Source organism: Leuciscus leuciscus (genome assembly GCF_965113295.1).
Source record: "Leuciscus leuciscus genome assembly, chromosome: 4".
Classification (NCBI taxonomy): domain Eukaryota; kingdom Metazoa; phylum Chordata; class Actinopteri; order Cypriniformes; family Leuciscidae; genus Leuciscus; species Leuciscus leuciscus.
In genome coordinates, this window is record NC_138728.1 from 36,831,637 (window position 1) to 36,848,838 (window position 17,202).

At 41.2% G+C, this 17,202-nt stretch overlaps 2 long non-coding RNA genes across 3 annotated transcripts; one reads left to right on the top strand and one right to left on the bottom strand.

The window, feature by feature from the left end:
• Nucleotides 1-2,351: 2,351 nt before the first annotated feature.
• LOC309496018 lies at nucleotides 2,352-3,996 on the top strand. Its single transcript, XR_014204942.1, has 2 exons — nucleotides 2,352-2,933; nucleotides 2,982-3,996. It is a non-coding gene; the product is annotated as an uncharacterized lncRNA (long non-coding RNA).
• Nucleotides 3,997-12,250: 8,254 nt separating this feature from the next.
• Nucleotides 12,251-16,369, bottom strand: LOC309496936. 2 transcript variants are annotated; one of them, XR_014205280.1, is made up of 4 exons: nucleotides 13,707-16,369; nucleotides 13,187-13,617; nucleotides 12,518-13,022; nucleotides 12,255-12,444 (listed from the first exon to the last, which is right to left on the bottom strand). It is a non-coding gene; the product is annotated as an uncharacterized lncRNA (long non-coding RNA). The 2 variants fall into 2 exon arrangements; XR_014205279.1 differs by having other exon boundaries at nucleotides 12,251-13,022.
• Nucleotides 16,370-17,202: the final 833 nt, after the last annotated feature.

A 17,202-nucleotide genomic window follows, 5' to 3' on the forward strand; every position in this document is an offset into this window, starting at 1 on the left:
CAGGACACCAAGATGAGGCGGGCAATTACAGCCAGGGAGAGGCTCTCATTGACCCTCAGATTCTTGGCCACAGGTTTGTATTTATAACAAATGTACAGGTTTGTCTCTTGTGTTTTCAGTTTACAGTAATTAGGGATATCTCAGATGGTGTTGTTATGGAGTGAGATTAAATTAATGATAAAACAGGGAAACAGGAAAACATAAAAATAGCTTTGACATAGTCTACTTACATTTACCATTTTAAACCTGTGATATTTTCAACTATCGAAATTATTTATGAAATGAATGCACTATATTTTAATTAAATAATATTTGTTTTTCTGTTGAAGCTGAAACCTACAAATCATTGAGTTTCCAGTACCGAATCGGGGCCACTACTGTGTCTGATATAGTGAAGGACACATGTGCGGCACTACATCAGGTCTTGAAAGATGATTTTCTAAAGGTTAGAATTTCCTAATATTTTTATTATTAGTATCACAATAACAAACATTATGACATACAGTATTTACAAATATGAAGACAACCAACATAGTTCGAAAATGCCAAACTGAAAGAGGAGAAAACACAAACATAACAGAATGTATAGATGTGGTGGGCATAACGGTACGTTCACACGGGGCGTCAGCGTCAACGCTTCCCATTGACTTTGAATGGGTGACGTCAAGCGTTGCCGAAAAGAATTGTGGATCCGTCGGCGGCGCTTCACTGGCGTTGCTCGCGGCAGAAGTTGAGAATTTTTCAACTTCTGCCGCGAGCAACGCCAGTGAAGCACCGCAGACGGAAGCGTCAGCCAATCAGGATCGCTCTATGCAAATACAGTAGCCAGGCGGTAGCCAATCACGTTCATCACGTTCATCCTGTTCAAGAGCAGCAAACTGAGGATACATTTTAAAATGGAGGAGAAACTAATTATTGCGGTGGGCAATCACCCGGTCCTTTATGACCAATCACTTTTTATGTACCACTTTTTATATACTTTTTATGTCCATGTTGAATGACAATGAAGCTTGTTGTTGAGTTCCTGTCTAATTTCATTGGCTGACGCTGCTATGACCATGGCGTCAGTGCCAAACTTCAGCCACGCCTTCCGTCAAGCGTTGACGCTGACGCCCCGTGTGAACGTACCGTAAGGTTTAACTTCACTGAATTTAGAAATTCTGTATAGGTGGGGTTGAGATTCAATAGTTAATATATTAAATCAGGTGAGGATAAATCTCTCACCTTGTAAATAAATCTATCATTCTGCTCTTATTTTTGCAGACACCAAAATCAGAGGACGAATGGCGAGCAATTGCCAAGAACTTTGAAGAAAAATGGCAATTTCCACATTGTCTGGGTGCCCTTGATGGCAAGCACATCTACATTCAGCCGCCAGCCCACAGTGGGAGCACGTGGCACAATTATAAGAACAGATTTTCTGTTCTTATGATGGCAGCTGTGGATGCGAATTATACGTTTATTTATATCAGTGTTGGCACTCAGGGCAGGGTTTCAGATGCTGGGCTCTTTGCCAATTCTGACCTGAGGAAAGCGCTGGACAAGGGGCTCCTAAATGTTCCTCCTCCAGAAGAGCTTCCTAGGTCAGATATTTTGCTGCCCTATATGCTTGTGGGGGATGAGGCTTACCCACTAAGAACAGATCTGATGAAGCCCTACCCTTTCAGGCAGCTGGACCACAACCAAAGGGTCTACAACTACCGACTCTCACGGGCACGCAGAGTTGTAGAAAATGCCTTTGGCATTCTCGCCAATAGGTTTCGAGTTTTCCGCTCCACCATCCTTCTTCATCCAGACAGTGTTACAAAGATTACCCTGGCTTCAGCATGCCTCCACAACTTTCTTTGTGAGCGCCGTTCTGAGGCCTACATGCCACCAGCACTGGCAGACTGGGAGGATGCAGACCACAGAGTCAATGAAGGAGCATGGAGGCGAGATGGCCTGGGGGCCATGCAGAATGTGCAAGCTGGAAGGGCACGAAACCCCACCCTCACTGCTATGCAGCAACGTGATGTCCTGAAGGATTATTTTATGTCACCTGCTGGCCAGGTGCCATGGCAAGAAGACTACGTTTAGAGAATTGATAAACATAAGCGTTAGCTAGGTGTAGCACAGCAATGTACATAGTTAGAAGATTACATCATTTATATTTTAGTGGTATTTAAATATTGTAATTATTTAAAAACAAATTATAATGTACATAGCTAGATTACATTTATATTTTTGTGGTATTTAAAATATTGCAATTATTTCAAAACAAATTATAATTTAAACTCACAGCATGTATATTTGCTATTATTAAAATAAAGACAGTATTCATGATCACATTTCAGTTCTTTATTCAATTATTTTCAACAAAAAAAAGTATTAAACTGCCAACTTAACATTTTAAAATATTCATTCATTCATAAAACTTTCAAAAGCTTTCACTTTGAACTACACATCTCTTACAGTAACCTCAAATGCCATAGTCATACATTTCAGGTGTTAAAGGGATAGTTCACCCAAAAATGAATATTTTGTCATAAACAGGTTTGGAACAACATGAGGGTGAGTAAGTAATGACAAAATATTCATTTTTGGGTGAACTATCCCTTTAATGAAGTTTTGTGCATGTGTGATGAACTTTGTGTATATCGTACAGCATATTTTATCTGCAACTACTCATCCAAATCTTCTAACAACCTGAAATAGTTTTGAGGCTGAGCAGGACCCTGAGGAGGCAGGAGCTGATGGTAGTGTTGATGTTGTGGCTGTGTGTATAAAGGTGTTGAGGAGAGCATTTGTGTAGGTGAGTATGTAGCTGGTGGAATGTGTGAGGCAGTGTTAATTTTGACAGCAAATTTTGATTTAGTTTTAGTCATAGTCTTTTGACTAAAATGCCATTTAGTTTTAGTCATATTTTAGTCATCTGAATTGTTTGTTTTAGTCTAGTTTTAGTCGACGAAATACAATAAGATTTTAGTCGACTAAATCTACAGTAGATTTAGTCGACTAAAATATAATGGGTTTCAATTTAAATGCATTTATTTAGAATTTCTGTAAAATTTCCAAACCCATATACTCCCGGAGAAAACATATATTAACCTGCTAATATGAATGATTTTAAAGTTTGAACGTGCAATACAGATATAACTACTGTAACTTAAAAAATATCTTAAAATTAAATAAAACCACTTTTCCTAAAGTAGAAGACAGTCTTTTTTTCAATGAATGATATATGAATTCTTTATAACTAGCTACTTGCATACATCATTCTCTATTCTTTCAAGCAGACATATTTATTTGTATGAATTAAATATAATTAATCCTTATTAAAGCTATTAACGAGCAGTGAATGCTTTTCTCTTTTTCTTTTGTTGCTTGATCAATATTAAGGACACAGACCGCATTATTACCCACTGTCACTTTAAGACATCGGATCATGTCCAATGACATGCGGATCTAATGCACTGATGCACAGATACACTCACAACTGTTTAAGACATAACCGACATAATTTACGTGAATACTCTCCAAAACGGACATTTAGACATAATATTTGTGTGTATTTGTCCATTCAGACACGAAAGAGAGCTCAATTCTGTACTCGCGTGCTGTATAGGCTAGGTGTCTATGTGAATGGCTGCACGCTTCGGGTCGGGTGTGTGCGCACAGAAAACCGTACCGAATATAGCTCTTTTTTTGCGTCGTCACTCTTATTCAGATCTTCATGTCTGCTCTACTCATTCTCCCAGACGTTTACATGTTTTAACGTTTTATGAGACATGCAGCGCATGCCAACTCGTGTGCCGCTGGGTAGATCATGTTACAGTACTGCGCATCTACCACAAATGCAGGACATCAGACTGGATCGCTTCCCAAATCGTCACTATCTAACATTTTCGTCTAGTTTTTATTCGTTGACGAAAATGTCAATAGATTTTCGTCATAGTTTTTGTCATTCAAAACTAGTTTTTATTTAGTTATCGTCTCGTTTTCGTCTGTGAAAAAATGTCGTTGACGAAAATAATGACGAAAATTATTCGTCAACGAAATTAACACTGGTGTGAGGATGGTGATGGAGTGGACTGGTAAGCTTCCTGGGCCTCAAACAAAACATTCATTATTTTTTTTCTTTGCCCTGGTCTGTATGCTGACATTTTTTATTAATTTAAGTTCCACAGCAACTTGATGTCCAAAGGAACTGTAAGGATCTGGAGTGGCAAGAACTGAAGTAACTTGCTGTAACAAATTAAGTTTCTGTCGCTCAATAGAATCTGCATCCCCTTTGCGACGTTTCGATCCCGATTTGGGAGTGGGAAAAGAGGTGGTGAGTTCTTCACCCCTTTGTTGGGTAGAGGGATGTGGTGCTGTGGTTAATGAGATAAAAATTAAAGAGAAATCACATTGTTATTACAGCACAGAAGCGAATCCATTTAGAAATAAACATTTCAGAGCATAAAGTAGAATATTTATAAATGATTAAATATCTCCATAACATGTAAAAGAATAATAATATGTAAAGAATAACTAATACATTTGAATAAAGACATTATCATAAACATTGACCATTTTGGATACACCAGTTTTGAAAATGTCACTGCTTGATCTGTTTTGTGCAAACTTTAAAATAAGACATCTGGCATCCTGGGGTGCGTTTCCCGAAAGCATCGTTGGCCAACTATGGTCGCAAGTTCATCGCAATGTCCATTGAACTCTATTGGCAACGAGGGAACTTGCGACCATAGTTGGCTAACGATGCTTTCGGGAAACGCACCCCTGAATGACAAAACAACTAATCTGTCATCACTTTTTCAGCATTTTATTATAGACTAGGTCGATTTTCAGATAATGTGACACCCTTGGGCATTTTTTTGTAAAAGTTGGCAAACAGACTTTTCTAAGGGTATTTTTTCTGCTGAATCCATTTTTGCTGTTTGCCAAGCTGTATCTCTTATGTGAAACCCAGTAGAGCGCAAACTTCAAGATGACCAAAATGTCAGGAAATTCTATATTTATAAACTTTACATCATGCATGACATCAATTAACGAGAAAGTTTATTTAGGTGGGAATTAAGATACTTGTATGTGATAATGATAATTGCATTATTTCTCATTGTAGTCATGAAAATATCTGTTTTTCTCCTTATTTCAAATGGACAAATATAATATCTCAAATGCGAGAGTCATTTGTTTGGAGTCACATGCATACTATTGTCTTTGGATCAAAGTGTGTGAATTGAGTTCAGAGTTATCCAAGAGGTTTTTTATTCTACTTTCTACTTTCTATTACTTTCTGCAGTTATTTCCACACATCGTATTTTTTATCAGAATTAATTTTTATATCCAAAGAGCGACATGAACCAACACAAAATATTCCAGTTGTGGAATTGTACCCATGAAGTTGGTCAGATTATAAGATCACCAATTATGGAAGCTGTGTGTAGTTTGAAGCCTGACCGGTCAATGTTATTGGATACTTGCATTATATGCCAAGAATCCAAGAAAGATAAGCTATACAATGCGACAGAACAGGGCCTTTTGACACTAAAAGCAGCTGCACAAAGTAGAGGCAAGCTTCACGATCCTCATCACAGAGAAGCAATTGACAGAGTGCTTCTTGTCCAGAACACAGAACAGCACGTGGTCTGGCACCGCTTGTGCTATGCGTTCGCGGTATCCCCATCCAGAGCGCTGGTCTCTGCATGCGTGGATAATCAACGAATAACCGTTGCCTTGCCAGAAGGGGTCGTGAACACGATCACGCAGTCTAGAGCTCCTTCTACGAGAAGACTCTACGTGTCTAAATGGTCAGTGTTCTCCAAATGGTGCGCTACAAAGAGCCTGGACCCACGCACATGTGGGGTTTCGTGGGTGCTCTCATTCCTTCAAGAGCTGTTGGACAAGGGCAGGTCCCCTTCCACGCTCAAAGTGTATGTCGCCGCTATTGCAGCGTTCGCAGAGTCGACGCGCAGCCGTGCGATAGGAAGGAACGAGCTCATCATCCGCTTCCTTAGAGGAGCCAGGAGGATGAACCCCCCGCGACCGCCTTTGGTTCCTATTTGGGATCTTACTTTGGTCCTAGAGGCCCTGAAAGCTTCTCCCTTTGAACCGTTAGAATCCGTGGACCTAAAATACCTTTCGCTCAAGACGTTTTTCTGATAGCTCTGTCTTCAGTAAAACATGTGGGGGATCTACACGCGCTATCCGTTAGCCCCGCGTGTCTCGAGTTCGGACCAAATGACTCTAAAGTCATCCTCAAACCGAGACACGGTTACGTCCCCAAGGCGATTGGCACTCCCTTTAGGGCGCAGATCATCTCCCTATCGGCTCTGCCAGCATCCGATAGCGAGGACAGTGATAACCTCCTATGCCCCGTCAGGGCGCTGAGAGTTTACATCACACGCTCCGCCGCCTTCAGGCGTTCTGAGCAGCTCTTTGTTTCGTTTGGTAGGCGCACCAGGGGTCTCGCCGCCTGGAAACATAGCCTGTCCAGATGGATAGTGGACGCTATCGCAGCAGCTTATGCGTCCAAACACCTGCAGTGCCCTATGGGCATTAGAGCCCACTCCACTAGAGGCATGGCCACGTCGTGGGCTTGGTCCAGCGGGATTTCTATTCATGACATTTGAATGGCGGCAGGCTGGGCCTCCCCCTCTACATTTGTTAAGTTTTATAACCTGGAAGTTCCCACCTTGCAGGCTAGACTTTTATCAGTCTAATTGGTGTGTATGTTCTGCCCAGTTTGTTCGTGTACAGGCTACTCTCACGTGACTATTAGCTCTTCTGGTTGAGCTGTACTAAGGGCGAAATTCTCTATACATAGACCGGCGGAGCCGCTCTGTATTTCCCTATGAAGTGCTTATGTACATGTGCTGGCCCGCGTTGCTGGCCGCCTGTTTCCCTGGGACTCACGCACTGGATGCTCGGCGCGCACGCCGTTGACAAGGGGTTCCCGTAGCGTAAGCAACTTACGCAATACGAGAGAACCTCTCGTAAGAGAACGTACTTGGTTACCTAACGTAACCTCGGTTAGTCAGACTACTGTTTGGAATTGATCAGCTGCAACTGCGCCTTAAGATGTATGATTGCACGATGTAAATGTAAAAAGTCTCGTCTGCGTTGCTCTGCTGCATGCAAGTGCAAGACAAGTAATGCAGAATGTAGCAAAATGCTGAACTGAATAAGAGCACTGCTCTGTGTTGTTGTGATCATATTGGAGAATCTTGTTGTACCATTACATTTTATATGCCATGCAGTTCATGTTTTAGTTATTATTCAGCTAATGTTATGTCCAACTTTATAAGGTAATTTTAGGCCAAGTTTACTGTGTTTATTTCCTTTATCTGTTCAAAGCTAATGTTAGTGGTGTGACACATTACCGTGATAAATAAACCAAAAGAGAATTTTGTTTGGTTAAATTTAAGTCCTTAAACTTGTTTACATGGACATGTAAATGTTGAAAAGTAATAAACACTCTTAACATAATGTAATAGGATGATGGTTTAAGATATAGGCCTTTTGCTGCCACCAGCATGATGTTGATGTTCTTACATGGACATACTCAAATACACAAAATTACAAGTCAGTGTTTACCAGAAATATTGTAAGACAGAATGACTAACTTGTTCTGACTATTCTCTTTGTTTCCTTTACTCAATAAATGCTATAGCACAATAAAAACAGTTTATCTTTGAGCCAGTGCTGAGAAATTTGCTCATTTTGGCGTATGAGGCGGTCATCTTGGATTTTGCACTCTACTGAGTTTCATGTAAGAGATACAGCTTGGCAAACAGCAAAAATGGATTCAGCATAAAAAATACCCCTAGAATAGTCTATTTGCCAACTTTTACTCAAAAATGCCTGAGGATTTTTATTTAGGCACATTTTTGTGATTTCAACCTGGTCTATTAGTCTTTACATTTACAATTGTTATTTTACCTGGTGCCTCAGATGTATTTATAATGTCCTCATCGCTGGTGTGGTCATCCATGTCCTGCCCGTCAATCAAGTCTTTGACAGATTGATCAAGCTGAAAAACAATTTTATGTCAGTGCAAGAATTTAAAGGATTATTTCACCCCTAAATGAAAATTGCCTGATAATTAATATCTAATTATGCAAATATCTATATTACTTAAGCACACAATATGCCTGTCCGTAATACTGCTCTGCTTACACTGGTCTCACTGGGGCATTGGGCAACATGTTTTTTGAGGAACTCCAAATTCCTCAACAGCCAAGCCTGCTTATGAGTGAGCCCTTTCTCCCCACTCCCACTTGGTTTGGGTTTGAGGAGCTTGGTGTATTGTGTCCGTAATGTTGTTGCTCTTGTTTTCACCTCCTCCACTAAAAATATAAGTTACACTGACATACACTGTGTTTCCTCTCTAAATTCAACTGAACTAATATCATTAAATATTAGTAATATTATGCAAACAAATTAACTGTGCAATTCATCTTTTGTTAGACCTGAATGTAGCAGATGATCATTGACCTAAATCTAATGTTTACATTTGCTAGCTAGTGCGCTAGCAACTTTTTACACTCACCCGGTACGTTCAAATCTGAAGCGATCTCTCCCCAGCTCTACTCTTTGTCGCTCCGGTTGTGGTACTCTTTTGAGGAGACATTAAATAGGCACTCATACTGTTGCCACATCTCCACCATCCGTTCTTCCACCTCCGTTGTCCACCGGACCCGTACAGCTGCTTTCGCGGTTGACATTTTCAAAACTTCCGTCAAAAGTTCCGTCACTTCCGTCTCCTTGTAGACCTGTCTCTCATTGGCTATTGTGGAAGTACTGACGTAATCATAGTTTTACGCCCGATTTATAATCCTAGATATCAAACATGTTTGATATTATCAGGGCGGCCCCGATGTGTCTGCGAGCAGATCGGGAGGTGCAAGATTCGATCTGTGAACGCCTCACATTACCAGATAATCTGCGCCGAACATCGGAACCGATCTAGGCCCTCGACAAGATTTTTTCTCAGATTCTCGGGAGGGGTAAATCGGGCATAAATCGGCCTAAAACTCCTGTAGTGTGAGCCAGGCATTAGCCCTGTTTAATGCAGTCAAGAGGCGATTCTCAAATACTCATTGTATTTCATGTCATAGCACCCTTTGTGTGTTTTCGAGCTCTCCTCTTGCCTCCATGGTTGCTCGCTGGGACTGACTGGCTCCAGTTTGGTCTGCATTTTCCTTCAGTTACCATCATAGGCTCCCTAATCCTTTTAGGCATGTTCCCACTGGTGGCTCTTGCCTCCATGAAAGGGTTGAGAAAGCCTTTCCACTGCTGGTGACCCACTTCTCTTTTGATCTTTCATTTTATTGACCTCCTGTCTATATGTGTCACAGAGTTTCTTCCATTTCTTTCTACATTCCTCCACTAAAAAAATACTAAACACAACCATACATACATACTACTCATCACACACATATTATCATTTTATATATATATATATATATATATATATATATATATATATATATATATATATATATATATATAGATACAGTGAGGAAAATAAGTATTTGAACACCCTGCTATTTTGCAAGTTCTCCCACTTAGAAATCATGGAGGGGTCTGAAATTGTCATCGTAGGTGCATGTCCACTGTGAGAGACATAATCTAAAAAAAAAAAAAATCCAGAAATCACAATGTATGATTTTTTAACTATTTATTTGTATGATACAGCTGCAAATAAGTATTTGAACACCTGAGAAAATCAATGTTAATATTTGGTACCGTAGCCTTTGTTTGCAATTACAGAGGTCAAACGTTTCCTGTAGTTTTTCACCAGATTTGCACAACCTGCAGGAGGGATTTTGGCCCACTCCTCCACACAGATCTTCTCTAGATCAGTCAGGTTTCTGGGCTGTCGCTAAGAAACACGGAGTTTGAGCTCCCTCCAAAGATTCTCTATTGGGTTTAGGTCTGGAGACTGGCTAGGCCACGCCAGAACCTTGATATGCTTCTTACAGAGCCACTCCTTGGTTATCCTGGCTGTGTGCTTCGGGTCATTGTCATGTTGGAAGACCCAGCCTCGACCCATCTTCAATGCTCTAACTGAGGGAAGGAGGTTGTTCCCCAAAATCTCGCAATACATGGCCCCGGTCATCCTCTCCTTAATACAGTGCAGTCGCTCTGTCCCATGTGCAGAAAAACACCCCCAAAGCATGATGCTACCACCCCCATGCTTCACAGTAGGGATGGTACTCATCATTCTTCTTCCTCCAAACATGTTTAGTGGAATTATGACCAAAAAGTTCTATTTTGGTCTCATCTGACCACATGACTTTCTCCCATGACTCCTCTGGATCATCCAAATGGTCACTGGCAAACTTAAGACGGGCCTTGACATGTGCTGGTTTAAGCAAGGGAACCTTCCGTGCCATGCATGATTTCAAACCATGACGTCTTAGTGTATTACCAACAGTAACCTTGGAAACGGTGGTCCCAGCTCTTTTCAGGTCATTGACCAGCTCCTCCCATGTAGTTCTGGGCTGATTTCTCACCTTTCTTAGGATCATTGAGACCCCACGAGGTGAGATCTTGCATGGAGCCCCAGTCCGAGGGAGACTGACAGTCATGTTTAGCTTCTTCCATTTTCGAATGATTGCTCCAACAGTGGACCTTTTTTCACCAAGCTGCTTGGCAAGTTCCCCGTAGCCCTTTCCAGTCTTGTGGAGGTGTACAATTTTGTCTCTAGTGTCTTTGGACAGCTCTTTGGTCTTGGCCATGTTAGTAGTTGGATTCTTACTGATTGTATGGGGTGGACAGGTGTCTTTATGCAGCTAACGACCTCAAACAGGTACATCTAATTTAGGATAATAAATGGAGTGGAGGTGGACATTTTAAAGGCAGACTAACAGGTCTTTGAGGGTCATAATTCTAGCTGATAGACAGGTGTTCAAATACTTATTTGCAGCTGTATCATACAAATAAATAGTTTTAAAAAATCATATATTGTGATTTCTGGATGGTGCATGTCTCACAGTGGACATGCACCTACGATGACAATTTCAGACCCCTCCATGATTTCCAAGTGGGAGAACTTGGCAGAATAGCAGGGTGTTCAAATACTTTGTTTTCCTCACTGTATATGCCAAGGCCCAAGAGATCTGTTGGCAAACAAATTCTTATTCTGAGAGAATTGTAGTGAGGATGGGAGAGTTCCACACAGCAATAGCATATCTGTCATGCATAGGAAAGTTGTATGGTGATGCTGGCTTTCAGGACATCTTGATTGAGTCTGACCTGGTGGCCGCAGGCTCAATCGATGGAGTGATCTCCGGCCATCAATACAACAGGAGCATACGGGCTCACAAACTCCTGATGGAAGCACTCCAGAAACTGCGTTGGTGGGCATACTTGGACACACTCACACAAGAACAAAATGCAGCTGCTTTAAAAGTGGCAACAGATCTGCAGGAGTGTTTTCCCTCTGAAGAGTTCAAGGTAGAGTTCTGCACTCCCGCGGGAGTCAAAACAGAGCGGCGCGGGACAAATTTTGAAAGGTCATTGCGGGAGCGGGCGGGATGATGAAGGTGCACTTGCGGGTGCGGGCGGGGGGGATGATACGCTGCACTCCCGCAAATTAAATATGATTGTAAAGTAAAATATATAAATGATTAAAGTAGCGTACATAATTTGTAGTTGTGAGGGAGATTCTGTTTGGCAGCAATAAAAACGTTTTAAGCAGCCTAAACTTGGATGTTGTTGTTTGGGGTAGGGCGGGGCCTAATCTCACGCACACTTGTTTAGAGACAATTCCTTCCCACTGCTCCGTGTTCGAATTCGAAAGCTTCAAGTTCAAAATAGACAGCATGGATGAGGAAAAGAGCACCTCTAGTGCTTCAGATATAGGCCTAAGCGCTTCAGATGTAAGCACTTCTGATGTAAGCACTTCTCTAAAGAAAGGCACATTTACTACAAAAAAAATATCACAAAACCTCAAATCAGACATTTGGCAGTCTTTTTCGGTTGTGCATGATGGAGAGGGGAATCAACGACCTTTTGCCTGCTGCGATAAATGCCAAAAGGTGTTAACATACAACGGACACAAATCGCATTTTTTTCCAAGACCTTTCGTGAGACAGAAAGTGAACATACATCCTGCCTGCCGTCTTGCGGGCATATGCGGGCGGGAGCGGGACTAAAAATGACAAATCTTTGCGGGAGCGGGACTGAACACTGCGGGAGCGGGCGGGAGCGGGACTGAAAATTGTGTCCCGCGCAGGTCTCTAGTTCAAGGTCATGCTAACATCAGACACATTTCAGCAGTTACTGCAAGGTTATGAAGAATTTGTGGTGAAAAACAACTAACCACACATTCGCATTTTGGAGCACATACCTTGACATGATGGAAGATTTGCTTCTTTTCATCAGGGCAACAAGAGAGAGGAACTGGGCTCTCCATTTGTCCACTGTACAAAGTATGCTGCCCTGGTTTTTTGCCTGTGACAAAGTAAATTATGCCAGGTATTTGACGGCATATTGGGCTGAAATTACCAACCTGGAAGACACACACCCTTCAGCACACCAGCAGCTTCTTTCAGGTGACTTTGTGGCACAAAGACATCAAAGTCATGGTTTTACCAGCACTGCATGTGATCAAGTCATTGAGCAAACAGCCGATCGTGACTCAAAGACAAAGGGAGGCATCAGTGGGTTCTCTCTGAACAAGGGTACAGTTCACCGCTGGACCCTAACACAACATGAGCGGGCAGCAATCACTTTTGAATGCAAAACAATGGCAGGAAAGTGCCCGGTAGGACATCTTAACTCGGAGCTAGACAACACCAGAATGCAGAGAGATCAGGCTGATGTGATGAACATTGTGGCCACTATCCAAAATATGGTTAATCCTTTTGACCCATTGCTGGATGGAGAGTCTCTTTGTCACATCTCTTCTGGCCAACAGGCATCAGAAAATGTTGCCACAGACTTACTAGGGGCTAAACAAAGAGGTGTAAAGGCACTCACTGAATTCTGTGAAAAAAAGATCGTCAATGGCGAAGCATCATTCCATGACCCTATAAAGAAAATGAAAATTGAAACATTCAAAGACACTGGCCAAAGTACAGTCACAAATATTAGAGGAAAAGAAATCACCCTAACATCACATCACAACTTGTTTGCAAGGCTAGTTGTTGTGGGCAGCGTTAGGCAAATTAACATCGATGAAATGCTCACTTACAGTTTGGGTCCTTTTCCACAGTAAATTTCCAACTTTGATGGCTCTCTGGTCAAAACCAACAAAGTTAAGCTGATGCACATCTTGCTCGATGAGATCAACCCGCCTGCAACAGTGAGGGACAATCCTGATGGCTCAGTTTGGATTTGGGATGCTATGGCTCTGGTGCAACAACTAAAGCCACAGCCAACATTTGGGTTGTATGCTGATCATGTACTGAGGACATTAGTTCACTCAGCTAAGGCAACCAAGTCAACAGAGCTTCATTTTGTATGCGACACATACAGCGACCTGAGCATAAAAAATGCTGAGTGTAGTCTGCACGCAGAACAGGGCTACCAAAAAATTTTAATATATGGAGATGACCAAAAAACCCCAAAGCAGTGAAAAATACCAAGGAGCCAAGGAGTATTTCTTCCAACATTGCAGCTCATCTGCAAAGAATATAATTGACAATATAACCGTTTTTGTTGCACATGGAAGCAAGTGTCACGCAATTAAGATGAATGTGAGCTATACTGACCTTGAGATACTGGAACTCAAAGACCTAGAGACAAGTCAAGAGGAGGCAGACACCAGAATGATACTGCATGCAGCCATGACCTGGTAATCAAGAGCCCAGACACCGATGTCTTTGTGCTGGCTCTATCTTTCTGCAGCCACATTGATGGCCACCTCCATTTCCATACTGCCAAGGGGAGAAACACACACATTACTGACATTACCAAGCTACATGCCCATCTTGGCGAAGACAAATGTGATGCCCTTGTAGGTCTGCATGCCTTTTCTGGATGTGACACTGTGAGCGTTCTGCATAAGGTTGGGAAAGCAAAAGCATGCAAAAAACTAAGTTCAAAAACAGAATACATCACTATGTTTAGAGAACTAGGAACAAGTTTCACCCCATCACCAGAACTATGTGAGGCTCTGGAAGCTTACACATGTGATCTGTATGATCAGAAGGACTGCCAAGATGTCAATATTGCAAGGGCTAAACTGTTCAAATCAGGTAAATGTTCTGAGAGAGACTTGCCTCCAAACAAAGACTCCTTGCATAAACACATCCAGCGGGCAAGCTATCAGGCTGCAGTACACAGAAGGAGTCTTCAGTGCATGCCAGACATTCCTCCTCCTGTAAATCATGGCTGGAAGATGGTAGGAGATTTCTACGGAGTGGACTGGATGACACTTCCGCCAGCTCCAGAGGCCATACTGGAACTTGTGCACTGCTCGTGTAAAAAAACTAATTGTGTTAAGGGTAGATGCACATGTAAACTGCATGAGCTGCCATGTACAAACCTCTGTCAGTGTGTAAACTATGACAGTAAGTCACTTGAAGATGACTAGGGCACATGTGTGTATGTATGTACACGTGGGGAGTGGTGTGTGTGTGTTTGTGTGTTGGCTACTCCTGCAGAAGTAAATCTGTATGACATGTTTATGTAAATTATAACTCTGCTCTGTTTGATAGCCTATGTTCTTTGATAGATATACTTATCTTGTTTCTTTTACATGCAGTTTATGTTCTTTGATAGTTATACTTATAATCTTATTTCTATTACATGTAGTTCTAACTAGAGCTCTTAGCTCTCCAGTTTGAATAATGGTTAGAATATTAGAATACTGACCCTTTAATGTTATGTCAGATGTAACTGATAATTAAATATATGTCTTAAACATCAACAGGTTCATGTTTGCCTTGAGTTTTTGGCGAATGTTTGCAAAACGGTCTGAGGTAATTATCCGCCAACATACAGTGGAGCTGTAGCCTATGTGAGCTGGACGAAGTGGTACCGTTAGAATGGAATGTTTAAACCAAATCAAATATGTAATCGCATGATGCTAGCTACTGCTAGTTCGCCAGCTGAAACTAACGCTACCCTTCTTAAAACGACACTAACGAGACGCTTACACACGTTTGAACAACACAGTGTACAAAACAAACATTTTATATGGATATCGTATTCTAATTAAATGAATACTTACAAATCACACAAAGAATGTCCTTGGCGATGATCAATGCGCCGCCGCTGCTGCTCGTGTCTGATAGCTAAATCATCCGTGTAACAGTTGTTCTAAATAAGCTACATCTGATTGGTTAATAATAATCCTATGTCAGTATCTTGCTGCACTATTGGCTCAACTGATATAGTAGGCAACCGCGTTTGCCTGCATATTTACGGGTCGTGCAATATGATTTCGGGAGGAAATGTGCAATAAATGGGAGTGGCAACACTTTTCATATCGTTGAGAATAAAAAAAAGTCCCAACTTTACAAATCCAGGTTCTCCCTCCATGGGGATCATCCATTTCGAAAAGTAAAGCAGATATGGACCCTCGGCCCACCGTCTATTAACTGATATTATGCTACTAAACTGTTTTTTTTCTTTTTTTTTTCTTGCGAGTCATTCCAAACATGACGTTGGAATTTGGTAGGTTTATGTATATCACAGCCTTATTTTAAATGGATGGAGACGTAGGCATGTTATCCAAGTATTAATGGCAAGGAAAGACCCTTATACTTAAGAGCGGCACACATGAGGTGTTTCTCCCTCATATCCACTTCAAGGTCTTAATAAATTGAGGCATTTTCTTTGTTTAGAATCCAGTATTCCTCTAATACGTTAGTCTTTTATGAGTTTAAAGAAGAACTCTGTCTCGTTTTCTGTCCAAACATACTGCGTCCATCTTTAAAGAATGATCGACTTCTACGTACTCCAGTTTTGCTAAATATTCCTCCTTCGAATTGCCTAAAAAACTAACTTTTTAGCGATATATTGGAGTTTTAGCAAAATTGACGTTTCCATTAGGAGTATTTTCCAATTGACAAAATTTTAAGGGCAATTAAAACGCGGCTAGTATCAGAATATTGTTCAATATTTGTTTTGAAGCCATAATCCGTGTCTTCCTGAATAAGGTTTTCGGCTTCAGACCCACCCCAGTAACTGGACAGAGGTAATTATCCGCGTTTCCACCGTTGGGCCAAAAGCGGGCGTGCTAGTGGATGATTTCATATACCAGCAAACATCAGCATTAAAGACTTTTAGGATCATTTTAGCTCAAAACTCACTTTTCATGTTTGAATACCTTCTTGTGATCCGATGTGGATTCTGATCACCGTATAAGGCAGAAATATTTATACGCGATGCAAAAGACTATGTGCGCTAACCATTACCATAACATGGTATTTATGACCGCTTGAAGAAATCAGACAAATTATATAGGCTATCACAATCATGTTTTTATTTTATCTGTAAGTGTGCTTGTCTCTTGATACCGGACTGCCTGATATCTATATTGTCATAAAATAAATCAACTCCGGTTTTTCAAAAGCTTCCTCTGTTTCTCTGGCTGAAAATATAACTATATTGGGAGAGAGTGCTAAAGCTCCTCAGGTCGTATTTTTGGTGGCATATTTGTAGAAATTATCATTCTTTCTAGATGTGATTTAAACCATTGCTACTGTCCTGTGACTACAAATAAACTGAAACAGACATGACTGAAAGAGTAGGCTGTGTGTCCTCTTTCTTTTGTAAAATAACAGTAAACTACTATTTCTGTGTGACTAATGTGCAATCTTGACACAAATTAATTCATTGTGATCAATGTATCACTTTTTATTGTAAACTTGATGTGGTAAAACATCGATGTTTGGTAAGTAAAAACAAAAATGCCAGCAAACGGTCGCTTTAATCATGTTTGTTTTGCGATCTCACTAGTTTCCAGTGATTTCTTTCTGATTAGTTGTCTGATAAAACTTCCATTTGTTGGTGAAATGATGGGTTTGTGTGACATTGATCCAGAGAGGCGTGTTACGGGTGGGTTTTAGTTAAGCATTTTAGTGGTTTGACGGTGGAAACGCAGCATGGTTTTTCGGCTCAGTGCTACAGGTCCGAAGTTATTGGCCCGGCACGGCCTATTTAAAGCCCTGGCTCACACTGGCCTGACAGTGGAAACGCAGCTATTTACTATACCATATTGATGGCCACTCCAAGGCTTGCTCTCTCTAAAATTATTTT